This window comes from Lissotriton vulgaris, chromosome 4_1 (genome assembly GCF_964263255.1).
Source record: "Lissotriton vulgaris chromosome 4_1, aLisVul1.2, whole genome shotgun sequence".
Classification (NCBI taxonomy): domain Eukaryota; kingdom Metazoa; phylum Chordata; class Amphibia; order Caudata; family Salamandridae; genus Lissotriton; species Lissotriton vulgaris.
The window spans coordinates 1,773,849,244-1,773,866,063 of record NC_141691.1 but is presented as its reverse complement, the minus strand read 5'-3'; positions in this window follow the sequence as shown (position 1 = coordinate 1,773,866,063).

Genomic DNA, 16,820 nt, shown 5'->3' with positions numbered 1-16,820 from the left:
CACCTTTCAGGAAAATAGACGAAGCGTACCCATTATTTCAGTGCTTATTGTTGTATTTTATTGTATCCCAGCACCGCCGCCATTACGCGTTTCGGTCCTCAAAGGACCTTGATCACATGACACATATATATAGAAAGTAAAAAAAACAATAGAATTGAGGCACATTAGACTTACATATTTTCATTTTAGAAAACATCGAAATTGACTGAAAAAACCATAGGTATCAGGCACGTTATAGTTAGAAATTAGCATTTTAAAAAAACTTAGAAATTCACTGAAAAAACCATAGGTTTCATGCATGTTATAGTTAGAAGATAGCATTTAAAAAACCTTGGAAATTCACTGAAAAAAACATAGGTTTCAGGCACGTTATAATTAGTTGGACATTTCATTCGTACAAAACCATAGAAATTCAGGCGTTATAGTTAGTTCAGCTAACGATAACTCGCGTCCCCGCAATGCACTGCTGATGACATCACATATTACATCATTCATGACATGCTATGTGAAAGTCTATATTAGGTATTGATTAGTTAACTGAGTATTTGTATGGGAGAGTGAAAGTGTGTGTGGTTCGGTGGGGGGGTCTGTGACAAAATCGCAGACATCCACAACAGCTTCGACAACCAACCCGGAGACCAACCCACCCAACCTTCTACCGTACCTTCATCCCCCTTGAACATCCTTAACGACTGGAACCCAATCTCCACTGAGGACACTATCCGCCTGATGAACTCCATCCACTCAGGGTCCCCAACAGAACCATGCCCTCACCACATCTTCAACAAAGCAGACTCCATCATAGCACCACACCTCCGAGACGTCATCAACTGCTCCCTCAACTCCGCCACCTTCCCGGAAAGCTGGAAACACGCTGAACTTAGCGCCCTTCTGAAAAAACCCACAGCTGACCCCACCGAACTCAAAAATTACCGCCCCATCTCGCTCCTTCCATTCCCGGCCAAAGTCATCGAGAAAGCTGTCAACAACCAACTCGCCACCTTCCTCGAAACCAACAAATCCCTCGACTCCTCACAGTCCGGCTTCCGAGCAAAACACAGCACTGAGACCGCACTCATCGCAGCAACAGACGACATTCGAACTCTACTGGACAATGGAGACACAGTCGCCCTCATCCTCCTCGACCTCTCCGCAGCCTTCGACACAGTCTGTCATAGCACCCTTTTACAACGCCTCAGAAACATGAAAATCCAAGGCAAAGCTCTGGAATGGATCACTTCGTTCCTCACCGGAAGAACTCAGAGAGTCCGCCTTCAACCATTCAAGTCAGAGGCCACTGAAGTCATTTGCGGTGTGCCACAAGGATCTTCACTCAGCCCCACCCTCTTCAACGTATACATGAGCCCCCTCGCGACCATCGCACGACAACATAACCTCAACATCATCTCCTACGTTGATGACACTCAACTGATCCTCTCACTCACCAAAGACCCGAACACCGCCAAAACCAACCTACATGAAGGAATGAAAAAAGTAGCTGAGTGGATGAAGCTCAGCCGTCTGAAACTGAACTCAGACAAAACTGAAGTCCTTATCTTAGGTACCTCCCCCTCCGCTTGGGATGACTCCTGGTGGCCAGAGGCCTTAGGAAAAGCTCCCATCCCGACGGACCACGCACGGAACCTAGGCGTCATCCTGGACTCCTCACTCTCGATGACCAGACAAGTTAACGCCGTTTCATCATCTTGCTTCAACATTCTTCGCATGCTCAAAAAAAACATTTCGCTGGATCCCCACCGAAACTAGAAAAACGGTCACCCACGCACTGGTCACGAGCCGCCTGGACTACGGTAACACCCTATACTCCGGTACCACCGCAAAACTTCAGAAAAAACTACAACGCATCCAGAACGCATCAGCCAGACTCATACTAGACATCCCGCGTAAAGACCACATCTCTAGTCACCTGACAAACCTCCACTGGCTCCCCATCAATAGGAGGATAACATTCCGCCTCCTAACCCACGCACACAAAGCACTTTACGAACTTGGACCCGAATGCCTCAACACACGACTTTCCTTCTACACCCCCTCCCGCCAGCTACGCTCCTCCAACCAAGCCCTGGCTGCTGTACCTCGCATCAACAAAACCACCATGGGAGGACGATCCTTCTCCTACCTGGCAGCCAAAACCTGGAACTCACTTCCCACTCACCTTCGCCTCACTCAGAACCACCTAGCATTCAGAAAGCAACTTAAAACATGGATATTCGACAGGTAATTCCCCACCCTTCCTCAAGCGCCTTGGGACCCTCTGGGTATGTAGCGCGCTATATAAATTATTTTGACTTTGACTTTGACTTTGACTGTCCAAAGATGTGTGAATAGTTGATTCTGTAGATATATGAAATTAAAACTACATGTTCTAACAGTTGTTTGGGTGAGTGAATCTCTTTATGGGTGTGGTGATGAGCAAATATATTTCTCATGTCCAACAAACTAGAAAAATAAAAGGCAGCTTATGTGTCAATTGTTGTATATAAATAAGTATACATAAGACTCAATGATTGTGTGAGTGACTGTATGGATAACTGTATACTTGTAATAATGATTTTATAATTCACTAAGTATGACTTACTATCTAAATGAATAGATGAAGTAGTGTTTGTATAAGTGTGTAGCTAAGTAAATATGTAAGTATGATCCATTGTTTGCATAAGTGAGTAGGATGACTTCATATGTAAATAGGATGTGTGCTGGTGTGTAATGTCGATATAGGTGTATAAGTATTTTTGATACTGTTCTATTGTTCATTGACAGCATGTATGAGCGAATCAACAGGTAAGTGATTAGATATGTGTATACATCTAGGAATCACTGAGTGGGTTTTTAGATACTTGTATTACTGTGTCAATGGATTCAAATATGGCTCTAGAGCCCCCTAGTTCTAAAGGGGTTTGCTCCAAGTCCTCTTCTATGGGTCCTTTATCTTTAATATTCCAAACGCGACTTTCCCGTAGAAGTTAATGGTGATTCGCGGCTGTGTTCACACACTGCACGCATCCCCTGTGGGTCCCCTGTGTCACCACCTTGGGTGGTTCCTGGTGGCCTCAGCGGTTCTAAAGGCTCTAAGCCTTGTGTCTATGCTAGTCGTAGTTCTTATACCACTTTCTTAATATATGGTTTGGTACGCCCCTAGGGCTCAACGTGTATTGTGCTAATTTACTGTGGAATATTAAGTTTACTGAATGTACTTTTGCCAGTAGTCTCATAAAAGACTAGTGGGATGCGTTTAGAATAAATACATATATTTTATATATATACCTGGTGTGGTTCTCAATCCATTTGGTCATTCACAAGAATATAGACTGGTAAAACAAGCTGCTTTACATTCCTCCGAGACTTAGCCTGAAGGCTGCTCTCCACAGCTACCACTAGGATAGCTTTCTATAAAGGTTGTCTTAACCTACACATCAATAAGGGGTCTTTTGGATTGGTCCAAGGTACCCACTAGAATAGTGGACAGTATATGCCAGGCCAACTTCTCACACACTATCCATGCAGTCCTCTAACCACCTACACGCTGCTCATTCGCACCTTCATTTTCCCAGGTACTACCCATGCAGTCCAGCAATCACGCTGTCACTCCCTGTGCACACCTCCAGTCACCCAGCAAGTACCATATGCTAATCAAATCACTCCGCCAATACTCAAACACTTATACATTCACCATACACTCTCCTTGCAGTACTCTAATCATCCAGTAACTACCCATGTACTCATGCAATGACACAGACACTAACACATGCAGTTCTACAATGAAATGTGCACTATCCCTGCAGTCCTCTAACCACCTACACGCTGCTCATTCACACCTTCATTTTCCCAGGTACTACCCATGCAGTCCAGCAATCACACTATCACTCCCTGTGCACACCTCCCATCACCTAGCCAGTACCATATACTACACATGCAGTCCTTTAACCATCTATACACTGCTCTTTCACACCTTCATTTTTTCAGGTAGTACCAATATAATCCAGCAATCACACTTTCACTCCCATACACTTCTCCAATCACCCATCCAGCACTAGGTAGTTTTCCACTCACACTGTCAATACACAAACCCTTATAAATTCACCATGCATTCTCCTTGAAGTACTCTAATAATCCAGTCACCACCCATGTACTCATACAGTGACCTAGGCACTAACTCATGCACTGCTACATTCCTCCATACACTACCCATTCAGACCTCTAACCATCTACACACTACTGATTCACTCCTCCAATTACTCAGCAAGTACATATGCACTCCAGCAATCCCCTTGTCACTTCCCATGCACTCCTCTAATCACCCATCCTGCACCATATACTTAACCAATCACTGTGCCAATACGCAAGCACTAATAAATTCACCATGCCATTTTATTACAGTACTCTAATCATCCAGTCAGTAGCCATGTACTCATGCAATGACCCAGGCAGTAACCATTCACTAATACAATCACTTGTGCACTACACATGCACTCATCTAATCACTTACAGACTACTCATGCACTCCTCCAATTATCCTGCTATTATCCATGAACGCATTGAATCACATTGCCACTTCTCAAACATTCATAAAATAACCATGCATTACACTTAGATTCCTCCAATCACCCACATAGTGTCTCATGCAATCATTCAGGTAATTTTTCTTTTTTTAACCAGTAGATGTGGTTCCATAAGAACAGTTTTTTGGAACAATTAAACTTTTTTATTTTTTAAATCTTTTTACTTTTTTGTGTGTTTTTTATTTTAAAAACAACAGAAAAAAATGAAGATTAGGAAATGATCTTTTGAACAAAAACAAAAGTGCATTATTGAAAAAAATTAACATTTCTGTCCTTCAAGGGCAGCTGAAATTACATCTATGCACTGCTCGCCAAAACACAGTTCAGTGGCGCACTTAATGCAACTAACAGATGCATTTTGAATCTCAGGCATGATGTGTGGCCTTGGTGTTGATGGAATTTGTCCAGAGATTGATGGAGTACTGGGGTCTTCAAGAGCAGCAGCATTCAATTGTCTCTTGGTTTCTTCTCTAGCAAGGTGCACAGGGTGGATGTTCTCCATATGCTTCTTCATGAAACTTGCGCCACAAGAGTACCTTTTATCAGAGCCTCTGGAGAGTATTTTCTTGCACATTCTGCATGTTACTTTCCTCACATTGACCTTTTTTGCCCCCTAAGGAACACTAAAAAAGGCCCAAACAATGCTTTCATTCTTTGCCTCTTCCTCTGCCCCATCCGTTGTTCCTCTTCAACTGCAAGAGGATCCACTTCTGCAAAACTAGAAGCCATTGTTACTTTTAAAATAAAGAAACACACAAAAAAGATAGAAGATTTGTAAAGAGAAGGAAGAAACAGGTCTTCTCTCTGGCAAGGTCAAAAGTAAGGGTAATATAAGAAGGATGGATCCTCCCTCTTTCATAATGAAAATTGTTTCAACCAATCAGATTCCTTCTTTCTTTTCCTGACATGCAATCGGGTAGAATCGTCACGCACCCGTGAAAATCATATATATCAGTATTCACTATAAATAGAAATTTCTATAAACTTTTAATAAGTATATTAGCAAAACTGTTCATTCTAATATCATATTCAAACTTTCCAAAGTCATTTTTTCAACTTTAACTCCTCCCGGCCGTCATGAGTCACGGTAGTCGTGTGCTCATGACGGCCGGGAAACATCAGAACGTTGCTGCTCCGCCCACTTGTGAATAATTCCCAGCCTGTGCGGGCTAATTAATCAGTGGGCGGAGTTCTGATGGCTCCCGACCGTCATGAGTACACTCACACTGTGATTTATGACGGCTGGGATCCGTCATGAGCACCCAGCACCACGCAGTACCCCCCTCACTGCAGCGGAAATCACGCTGCGGTGAAGGGGTTAAAAATACACAGAGACTTCGGCGCGATCTCCACTCGATTACGGCACGACCCCGAAAATACATGCGGGGAGAGGTCGCGCAAACTAAGCGACTACACCGCGCATTTCGTCGATATTATATTGAAAATAATACTTTAAAAATACGTTTATAAATGAATTTAGACAAACACTTCAAGGAAAACTTTTATTTATATGAAATTTATAAAATATTTCATACTTAACAAATCACACCGGAATTGCGACCCCAGCGCAACTATTCAAAATGGCTACCGGAATGCGTGCAGCCTTCGTGTAGGGTGTGTGACTTCTGTATAATATTTTTTTTTTAAAGAATAAATATAGTTTTCCTAACTAAAAATTATTCACAACTTTAAAAAAATATATATATATATGTATATATATATATATCTCGAATTCGCCCAACACTCCACCTTTCAGGAAAATAGACGAAGCGTACCCATTATTTCAGTGCTTATTGTTGTATTTTATTGTATCCCAGCACCACCGCCATTACGCGTTTCGGTCCTCAATGGACCTTGATCACATGACACATATATATAGAAAGTAAAAAAACAATAGAATTGAGGCACATTAGACTTACATATTTTCATTTAAAAAAACATCGAAATTCACTGAAAAAACCATAAGTATCAGGCATGGTATAGTTAGAAATTAGCAGTTAAAAAAAAATTAGAAATTCACTGAAAAACCCATAGGTTTCATGCATGTTATAGTTAGAAGATAGCATTTAAAAAACCTTAGAAATTCACAAAAAAAAAACATAGGTTTCAGGCACGTTATAGTTAGTTGGACATTTCATTCGTACAAAACCATAGAAATTCTAGAGTTATAGTTAGTTCAGCTAACGATAACTCGCGTCCCCGCAATGCACTGCTGATGACATCACATATTACATCATTCATGACATTTATTTTATTTAAATTTTTTTATTTTAGCTGTTTTATAATGCGCTCTGTTACTACCAGAGTATCCTGGCGCGAAAAGGAAAAACAAGCAGGTGGCCAAAAGGAAACAGAAGAAAATTTAAAAAGTCTAATAAGCAGATCTGAAAAGATGCGTCTTCAGTGCCTTCTTAAAAGGAACAAAATTCTGGATCAATCTCAAGTATAAAGGCAGAGTGTTCCAGGCCGAATCCGCAAGAACGGCAATTGACTGGCCTCCAAGGCGCACTCGCCGAAAGCGGGGTACACTCAGAAAATTGCAATCAGCCGAGCGTAAAGAACCAGTGGGGGTGTAGCGGCTGAATCTTTTCCTCAGATAGGAAGGCCCAAGATCATTGACTGCTTTAAATGCTAGTGTTAGGATTTTAAAAGTAATCCTTTAAGCCACCGGCAGACTTGCTATGTGAAAGTCTATATTCGTTTTTTTAAAAAAAATCTTTATTTTAGCATTCAGTAGAAATACAAGCATGGGCCTACAACCTCTGGGGCCGGCCGCTAGACAAATTAAAATTCGTTGATATCACAATACGACACAGCTCATCAGCCAACAACCCAAAGTTCGGGCAGCGATTCAGAGTAAAACTTGTATTGGAATGCATAGCTGGATTTCAGGATAAGACAGAGGTTTCATTTTATATTATATAAGAAAGGATCAGGAGCAATACAATCAAACAGGAGAATGCGGGGGGCAGGGTGAGAAACAGGATATACATGTAATGACCACTATAATGGAGATTTGGCGCCAGAGCATGTAGATCGGTACAAAAGAACACACAATATACATTTCCTTATTGCGCCAATATTTGAGGCCTGCCCGCCCATAAATCAGGATATCATAAAAGCAAAAGCACGAAGTACAAGCATACGATATAAATCCGAATGATTCGTAGCTATACTGACCCTACGAGAAAGAAAGAGAAAGAAGAAAGGCTATGGAAAATTAAAAAGGCAAAATAAAAAAAAAACCTACAGCCCCCAACCCTGCACCCCTGCAAACGGCTACAGCCTAACCCCACTAGCAGCGTGCCTTTCGCCCCTAACAACTAAAACCCCAAAGGGAAGGAAAAAGAAGAACGGAGGAGGGCATATCCATGTGGGCTCCCAGCCCCTTAGAACCCCCGCCTGAAACAGCCACCCCCTAGCACTAAAAGACAAACTTATGACAGCAATGTAGAGAAATTAGAGGGTACCATGAGACACCGCCCAGCCTCTTAGAGCAAACAGTTGCAGGTCCAACACTTGTAAAAGCCATGCCAACCCATCCTGATCCAGCCGATCTCAACCTTGGCCCTTCCGAACGAAAACACAAACCCCTTCCAGCGAGACCCAAAGGCACACAAAGAAGCAATAAAGAAGAAAAGAGTCAACAGAAATCAGCCCATGGCTACCAGCAGGCAGTTAGTCCTCAGGAACTGTAGTTGCAGACGAACTCTCCCTCCGAGATGAACAGTCCCAATGTGTCTTGAACAGGAGTCGTTGCGTCGCCAGGAAAGGAGAAGATGACCACAAAATGGATGGAAAGTCACAGACAAAAGTCTCCGGGAGGGGAACGCCTGACGATATCTCCAAATCCAGTAGTGGTGAAACGTTCAGCAATACCATGCCATCCTCGGAAACACGGTCCACCAGGGCACCATCCGATGGTTCCAGTACTTGTTCCTTCACGGGGTTCTCGCACGGAGTCAAAATGGCCACGTTTTGAATGGCTGCAGAATCCCGTTTCAACAATAAGGCCGGGCCTGGTTCCACCAGGAGCATTTCAGATAGGCGTGTGTCCAATTTGGTCAACAAAGTATCCACATGTGAGCGGAATGCCCAAAGTTCTGCCAGTATTAACCTCAGCGATGGCTCATGCACCGTTGGATCCATATTCTCGTGATCGATATCAATCACTATCACAACCCCCTGTTGAATCCGGCATCCTCAGGGGGAACAGACAGGATCTCGGACGTGCAAATGCGAAGGGTGACCAGTCTTTGTTCGCAACCACGGTCAACCCAGTTAAGGCCGCAGGCCGGTGACCCCGAACCACCGAACCCCGGCAGGTGGAAACCGGGTCCGCGGGACGGGGGCCCCCACCCGCAGCCAGCAGCATGCAGACTCACTCCTCCGTCGATACTGAGGAATGAAAACGATCGCCACCAAACCGGGCTGAAACAAAGCCTCCACTCCAGTCGACCGGGCCCAGCCTGAGTCTCCTGGCCGATGTTGTTGCACTACAGCCTGGCTATGAAAGTACTCCAGGCCCCGGCTTCACAGCTGGAGTAGGCCGCAAATTTAAACTCGATGCAACTCTGTCAAACAAGCCGATAAAAGTTTCGGGATTTCACCATCGGAGTGCGGGACAGTTCATGCACACAGAGACTAGGCGTTAAATCAGGATAACATGCAGGATATCGCAGCGGGTTACGAGGGTCGACGGAGCCGGGAGCATAAGCAGCCATCTTGCTTGCTGACGAAGCTCCTGCCCCTTATATTAGTTATTGATTAGTTAACTGAGTATTTGTATGGGAGAGTGAACGTGTCTGTGGTTCAGTGGGGGGTGTGTGACTGTCCAAAGATGTGTGAATAGTTGATTCAGTAGATATATGAAATTAAAACTACATGTTCTAACAGTTGTTTGGGTGAGTGAATCTCTTTATGGGTGTGGTGATGAGCAAATATATTTCTCAATGGTACATGTCCAACAAACTAGAAAAATAAAGGCAGCTTATATGTCAATTGTTGTATATAAATAAGTATGCATAAGACTCAACGATTGTGTGAGTGACTGTATGGATAACTGTATACTTGTAATAATGATTTTATAATTCACTAAGTATGACTTACTATCTAAATGAATAGATGAAGTGGTGTTTGTATAAGTGTGTAGCTAAGTAAATATGTAAGTATGATCCAATGTTTGCATAAGTGAGTAGGATGACTTCATATGTAAATAGGATGTGTGCTGGTGCGTAATGTCGATATAGGTGTACAAGTATTTTTGATAGTGTTCTATTGTTCATTTACAGCATGTATGAGTGAATCAACAGGTAAGTGATTAGATATGTGTATACATCAAGGAATCACTGAGTGGGTTTTTAGATACTTGTATTGCTGTGTCAATGGATTCAAATATGGCTCTGAAGCCCCCTAGTTCTAAAGGGGTTTGCTCCAAGTCCTCTTCTATGTGTCCTTTATCTTTAATATTCCAACGGCGACTTTCCCCGTAAAAGTTAATGGTGATTCGCGGCTGTGTTCACACACTGCACGCCGCCCCTGTGGGTCCCCTGTGTCACTACCTTGGGTGGTTCCTGGTGGCCCCAGTGGTTCTAAAGGCTCTCAGCCTTGTGTCTATGCTAGTCATAGTTCTTATACCACTTTCTTAATATATGGTTTGGTACGCCCCTAGTGCTCAACGTATATTGTGCTAAATTACTGTGGAATATTAAGTTTACTGGATGTACTTTTGCCACTAGTCTCATAAAAAGACTAGTTGGATGCGTTTAGAATAAATACATATATTTTATATTTATATATATAGCTGGTGTGGTTCTCCTTTCATTTGGTCATTCACAAGATTATAGACTGGTAAAACAAGCTGCTTTACATTCCTCCAAGACTTAGCCTGAAGGCTGCTCTCCACAGCTACCACTAGGATAGCTTTCTATAAAGGTTGTCTTAGCCTACCATCAATAAGGGGTCGTTTGGACTGGTCCAAGGTACCCTAGAGAATAGTGGACAGTATATGCCAGGCCAACTTCTCACACACTATCCATGCAGTACTCTAACCACCTACATGCTGCTCATTCGCACCTTCATTTTCCCCAGGTACTACCCATGCAGTCCAGCAATCACACTGTCACTCCCTGTGCACACCTCCAGTCACCCAGCAAGTACCATATATTAATCAAATCACTCCGCCAATACTCAAACACTTATAAATTCACCATACACTCTCTTGCAGTACTCTAATCATCCGGTCACTACCCATGTACTCATGCAATGACACAGACACTAACACATGCAGTTCTACAATCACATGTGCACTATCCCTGCAGTCCTCTAACCACCTACACGCTGCTCATTCACACCTTCATTTTCCGAGGTACTACCCATGCAGTCCAGCAATCACACTATCACTCCCTGTGCACACCTCCCATCACCTAGCCAGTACCATATACTACACATGCAGTCCTTTAACCATCTATACACTGCTCTTTCACACCTTCATTTTTTCAGGTAGTACCAATACAATCCAGCAATCACACTTTCACTCCCATACACTTCTCCAATCACCCATCCAGCACTATGTAGTTTTCCACTCACACTGTCAATACACAAACCCTTATAAATTCACCATGCATTCTCCTTGAAGTACTCTAATAATCCAGTCACCACCCATGTACTCATACAATGACCCAGGCACTAACTCATGCACTGCTACATTCCTCCATACACTACTCATTCAGACCTCTAACCACCTACACACTACTGATTCACTCCTCCAATTACCCAGCAAGTACATATGCACTCCAGCAATCCCCTTGTCACTTCCCATGCACTCCTCTAATCACCCATCCTGCACCATATACTTAACCAATCACTGTGCCAATACGCAAGCACTAATAAATTCACCATGCCCTTTTATTACAGTACTCTAATCATCCAGTCAGTAGCCATGTACTCATGCAATGACCCAGGCAGTAACCATTCACTAATACAATCACTTGTGCACTACACATGCACTCATCTAATCACTTACAGACTACTCATGCACTCCTCCAATTATCCTGCTATTATCCATGAACTCATTGAATCACGTTGCCACTTCTCAAACATTCATAAAATAACCATGCATTACACTTAGATTCCTCCAATCACCCACATAGTGTCCATACTCTCATGCAATCATTCAGGTAATTTTTCTTTTTTTAACCAGTAGATGAAGTATACCAGCTCCTCAGTAATCTGGAGTCGAAGCACACCCGGGACGCATTCGGCGTCACTGTGGTGGGCCCGATGATGAAGCATGCCACCGACTAGGTCGGTGGGTGAGGGCTTAACAACCAAACCAAATGGTTTGCCATCATACGTACTGAGTCTCCCTTTGTAAACACAACCCAGCTAGTCCTTTTTTGATAATTACATATTAATTTGGGGATTCGGACTGGCTTATCTAGTCCTCTCTCTCCGTTTTGATTTGCTGATTTATTTTTTTTAACCAGTAGATGTGGTTCCATAAGAACAGTTTTTTGGAACAATTAAACGTTTTTATTTTTTAAATCTTTTTTACTTTTTTGTGTGTTTTTTATTTTAAAAACAACAGAAAAAAATGAAGATCAGGAAATGATCTGTTGAACAAAAACAAAAGTGCATTATTGAAAAAAATAACATTTCTGTCCTTTAAGGGCAGCTGAAATTACATCTATGCACTGCTCGCCAAAACAGAGTTCAGTGGCGCACTTTATGCAACTAACAGATGCATTTTGAATCTCGGGCATGATCTGTGGCCTTGGTGTCGATGGAATTTGTCCAGAGATTGATGGAGTACTGGGGTTTTCAAGAGCAGCAGCATTTAATTGTCTCTTGGTTTCTCTCAGAGGAAGAGGCAAAGAAAAGAAAGCATTGTTTGGGCCTTTTTTAGTGTGCCTTAGGGGGAAAAAAGGTAAATGTGAGAAAAGTAACATGCAGAATGTGCAATAAATACTCTCTAGAAGCTCTGATAAAAGGTACCCTTGTGGCACATTAGACTTACATGTTTTCATTTAAAAAACCATGGAATTCACTGAAAAAACCATAGGTATCAGGCACGTTATAGTTAGAAATCAGCATTTTAAAAAAACGTAGAAATTCACTGAAAAAAACACAAGTTTCATGCATGTTATAGTTAGAAGATAGAATTTAAAAAACCTTAGAAATTCATTGAAAAAAACATAGGTTTCAGGCACGTTATAGTTAGTTGGAGATTTCATTCGTACAAAACCATAGAAATTCTGGCGTTATAGTTAGTTCAGCTAACGATAATTTGCGTCCCCGCAATGTACTGCTGATGATATCACATATTACATCATTCATGACATGCTATGTGAAAGTCTATATTAGGTATTGATTAGTTAACTGAGTATTTGTATGGGAGAGTGAAAGTGTGTGTGGTTCGGTGGGGGGTGTGTGACTGTCCAAAGATGTGTGAATAGTTGATTCAGTAGATATATGAAGTTAAAACGACATGTTCTAACAGTTGTTTGGGCGAGTGAATCTCTTTATGGGTGTGGTGATGAGCAAATGTATTTCTCAATGGTACATGTCCAACAAACTAGAAAAATAAAAGGCAGCTTATGTGTCAATTGTTGTATATAAATAAGTATACATAAGACTCAATGATTGTGTGAGTGACTGTATGGATAACTGTATACTTGTAATAATGATTTTATAATTCACTAAGTATGTCTCACTATCTAAATGAATAGATGAAGTGGTGTTTGTATAAGTGTGTAGCTAAGTAAATATGTAAGTATGATCCATTGTTTGCATAAGTGAGTAGGATGACTTCATATGTAAATAAGATGTGTGCTGGTGTGTAATGTCGATATAGGTGTATAAGTATTTTTGATAGTGTTCTATTGTTCATTGACAGCATGTATGAGTGGATCCACAGATAAGTGATTAGATGTGTGTATACATCTAGGAATCACTGAGTGGGTTTTTAGATACTTGTATTGCTGTGTCAATGGATTCAAATATGATACTCTGTATTTTACATGAGTGATGAAAGATTTTACTAGTGTATGAAGAGCTGTATGTGATTGTCACGTGGATGAGGTCATCAGTGATCTCATCAGTGATGTCATTTGACATGTCATCAGTGATGTCATTGACCATGTCATGAATGATCTAATATGTGACATCATCAGCAGTGGATTGTGGGTGCGCGAAATATAGTTAGTACAACTAACTATATATGAGCAATTTCAATGGTTTTGTATGAGTGAAATGTCCAGCTAACTATAACACCCCTAAAACTTATAGTTTTTTGAGTGAATTTCAAAGGTTTTTTAAATACTAATTCCTAACTATATAAGGCCTGAAACCTATGTTTTTTTCAGTGAATTTGCACGGTTTTTTAAATGCTAATTCCTAACTATATAAGGCCTGAAACCTATGGTTTTTTCAGTGACCTTCAAAGGTTTTTTTAATGCTAATTCCTAACTATATAAGGCCTGAAACCTATGGTTTTTTAGTGAATTTCAATGGTTTTTTAAATTCTAATGCCTAACTATAACAGGCCTGAAACCTTTGTTTTTTTCATTTAATTTAGAAGGTTTTTTAAATGACAATTTCTAAATGTATTAATTGTTATTTTTTTATACTGATTTACTACATTTTTGCAGGCAGGTGTTCAGAGGGCACGCCCCCTTTTCACAACACTCTGCAGCGCAGCTCCATGGCGCTTACTGGAGATACCTATTGGACTAGTTGCCCTCTAGGGGACCTCTGGATTGAAGAAGAATTAATTCCCCAACTTAAAACACGCCACAGGGAAGTGTAATGAAGCCACTCCCTTTTTTATACCTCTCTGCAATGCAGCCCCCGGGCGTGTTTGCAGAGGGGTAACTAATTCCCCTTGCATACTGGGGGTCCCTGGGTGGCAACTAGCCCACCAGGAGCCTCCAGTATGCTCCAGGGGGCTGCTTTGCTTTGCCCCAGAGGACAGCTGTCCCCGGGGCAGTGTGGGGGGGGGGATTGGGCACCCCCCACACTTCTTTATCACTATTCCCCCACGATTTGGTCCCAGTGGGGGGTAATTTTTAAATAAACATACCGGGGTTTTTATAAAAAACATTTTTGGCCTAGGGGGTCAGGGTGCTTCTACCCTCCCCCCTTTTTTTCTACACGTTTGTTTTTCTGCTTTCTTGTGCCTCAGTCTACCTAGCACAAGATGGATGCCAACACTTCCTGGTTAGAAGTGTTGACAGCCAATGAGCATGCTGCTTTCTCAAGAAGGCATGCTGATTGGCTGCCACTGTCTGCCAGCACTCCAAACCAGGAAGTGTTGGCAGCCATCTTGTGCCTCGGTAGAACCAAGGCACAAGAAAGCAGTGAAACAACGGTGGAAAACATGCAAAGGGGGCAGGGTAGGAGCACCCACAAGGACCTCCAAGGCCCCAAAATTATTATTATTTTTTTTAATCAAGCGGCACGCGCACCGTATGTACCTCCGCTTGGGGGATCTACCCTGCTCCCTTTTTGAGTTCTACACGTTTGTTTTTCTGCTTTCCTATGCCTCAGTCTACCGAGGCACAAGATGGCTGCCAACAATTTCTGTTTTGGAGTGTTGACAGACATTGGCAGCCAATCAGAGTGCAGCTCGAGCACGCGAAGGTCCACGCACGTACGTGTACTGTGTGCGCATGGTACGCGTACGGTAAGCGTACGGTGCACGCTTACAGATGTATACTTTTTTTTCCTTTTGATTTTCTCAGGAACTACTAGAGGGATTTACACCATTTAAGCAAAAGGGGGATCTGCGAACCGAACTCTACCTCTCTGCCAAATTTGATGTAATTCCGTTCAGCCGTTCGGGGTGTAGCCGTGTCTAATCGTCCTATGGAAAATTGCATGGGGAAATCACATTTTGGGACCCCCCTTTATTCTCAGCCCCCACTTGACGAATCCACCCAAAACTTTCAGGGAAGGAGCGGCGCGGGCCATCTTCTTTGTGAAATTCACGAAGATTCATCAACCGGCGCCAAAGTTATTCCCAATAGAATGTTGCGGACTTCCTATGGAAACTAGGTCCTAACTATATATACCAGTAGGTAATATATATATATATATATATATATATATATATATATATATATACATATATATATATATATATATATATATATATATATATATATATATATATATATATATATATATATATATAAATCTAGCAAATGAGCTCCTGCGCTACCAGCAGTCACCCTCAACACCTCTTGCCATCCAGCTATTTATGCCTCTCACAGCCTGGAATCCTCGTTGATCCTAAAACATTCTTCATGTGCCCGACGCGTTTCGAGGCTTGTGGCCTCTTCTTCATGGGGCTATTCAAACAAACAGGCAGCACTCTCAAATCGCGTTTCCAACTTTATTTATAGACGCGTTGAACCAATGTGACGACGCACAGTGCAGCGCCATGGCCCCTCCGCGCTGTGTAAAGCTTCACTGCAGCCGGAGGTGGTTCTCTGCTGCACGGCCAGGGGCAGCCGTGTAAAACATCAAATCTAGCAAATGCGCTCCTGCGCTACCAGCAGTCACCCTCAACGCCTCTTGCCATCCAGCTATTTATGCCCACACATTGGTTCAAGGCGTTTGGGACAATGTCAGCGCTGGAATCCTGCAGTTCATCCCCCTACTCAAGGGTAATACAATAATGGTGAAATCTTCGAATCAACAAGGCAACCTATTCAAGGTACACTAAACACTCTCATAATGGACTACTATGACCATCATGCTTGATTAAGCCACGCCCACTGAGGGCCTTTTCCCCGAATGAAATAAAGTTGGAAACGCGATTTGAGAGTGCTGCCTCTTTGTTTGAATAGCCCCATGAAGAAGAGGCGGCAAGCCTCGAAACGCGTCGGGCACATGCAGAATATTTTAGGATCAACAAGGATTCCAAGCTGTGAGAGGCATAAATAGCTGGATGGCAAGAAGTGCATATGATTGTAAATTATTATATTATAATTGAATAATAAACTTGTTTTTGTAAGTTTGTTTAATAGATGTTTCCAGTGAATACACATAACAAAACATTACAATGTCTTTTTTGCAGTCAGTTGACAAGCAGTATCATTTTTCATTCACCTTTGTGAAATATTCCCAACCACCAGTCTAGCCCTTACTCAGCCAGTTGTTCATCTATTGCCCTTGTATGTTGCCCTGCTGTGCCTTCCACTGCAAGTTATCAGCTAGGAGGTCCGCTATTTTCGG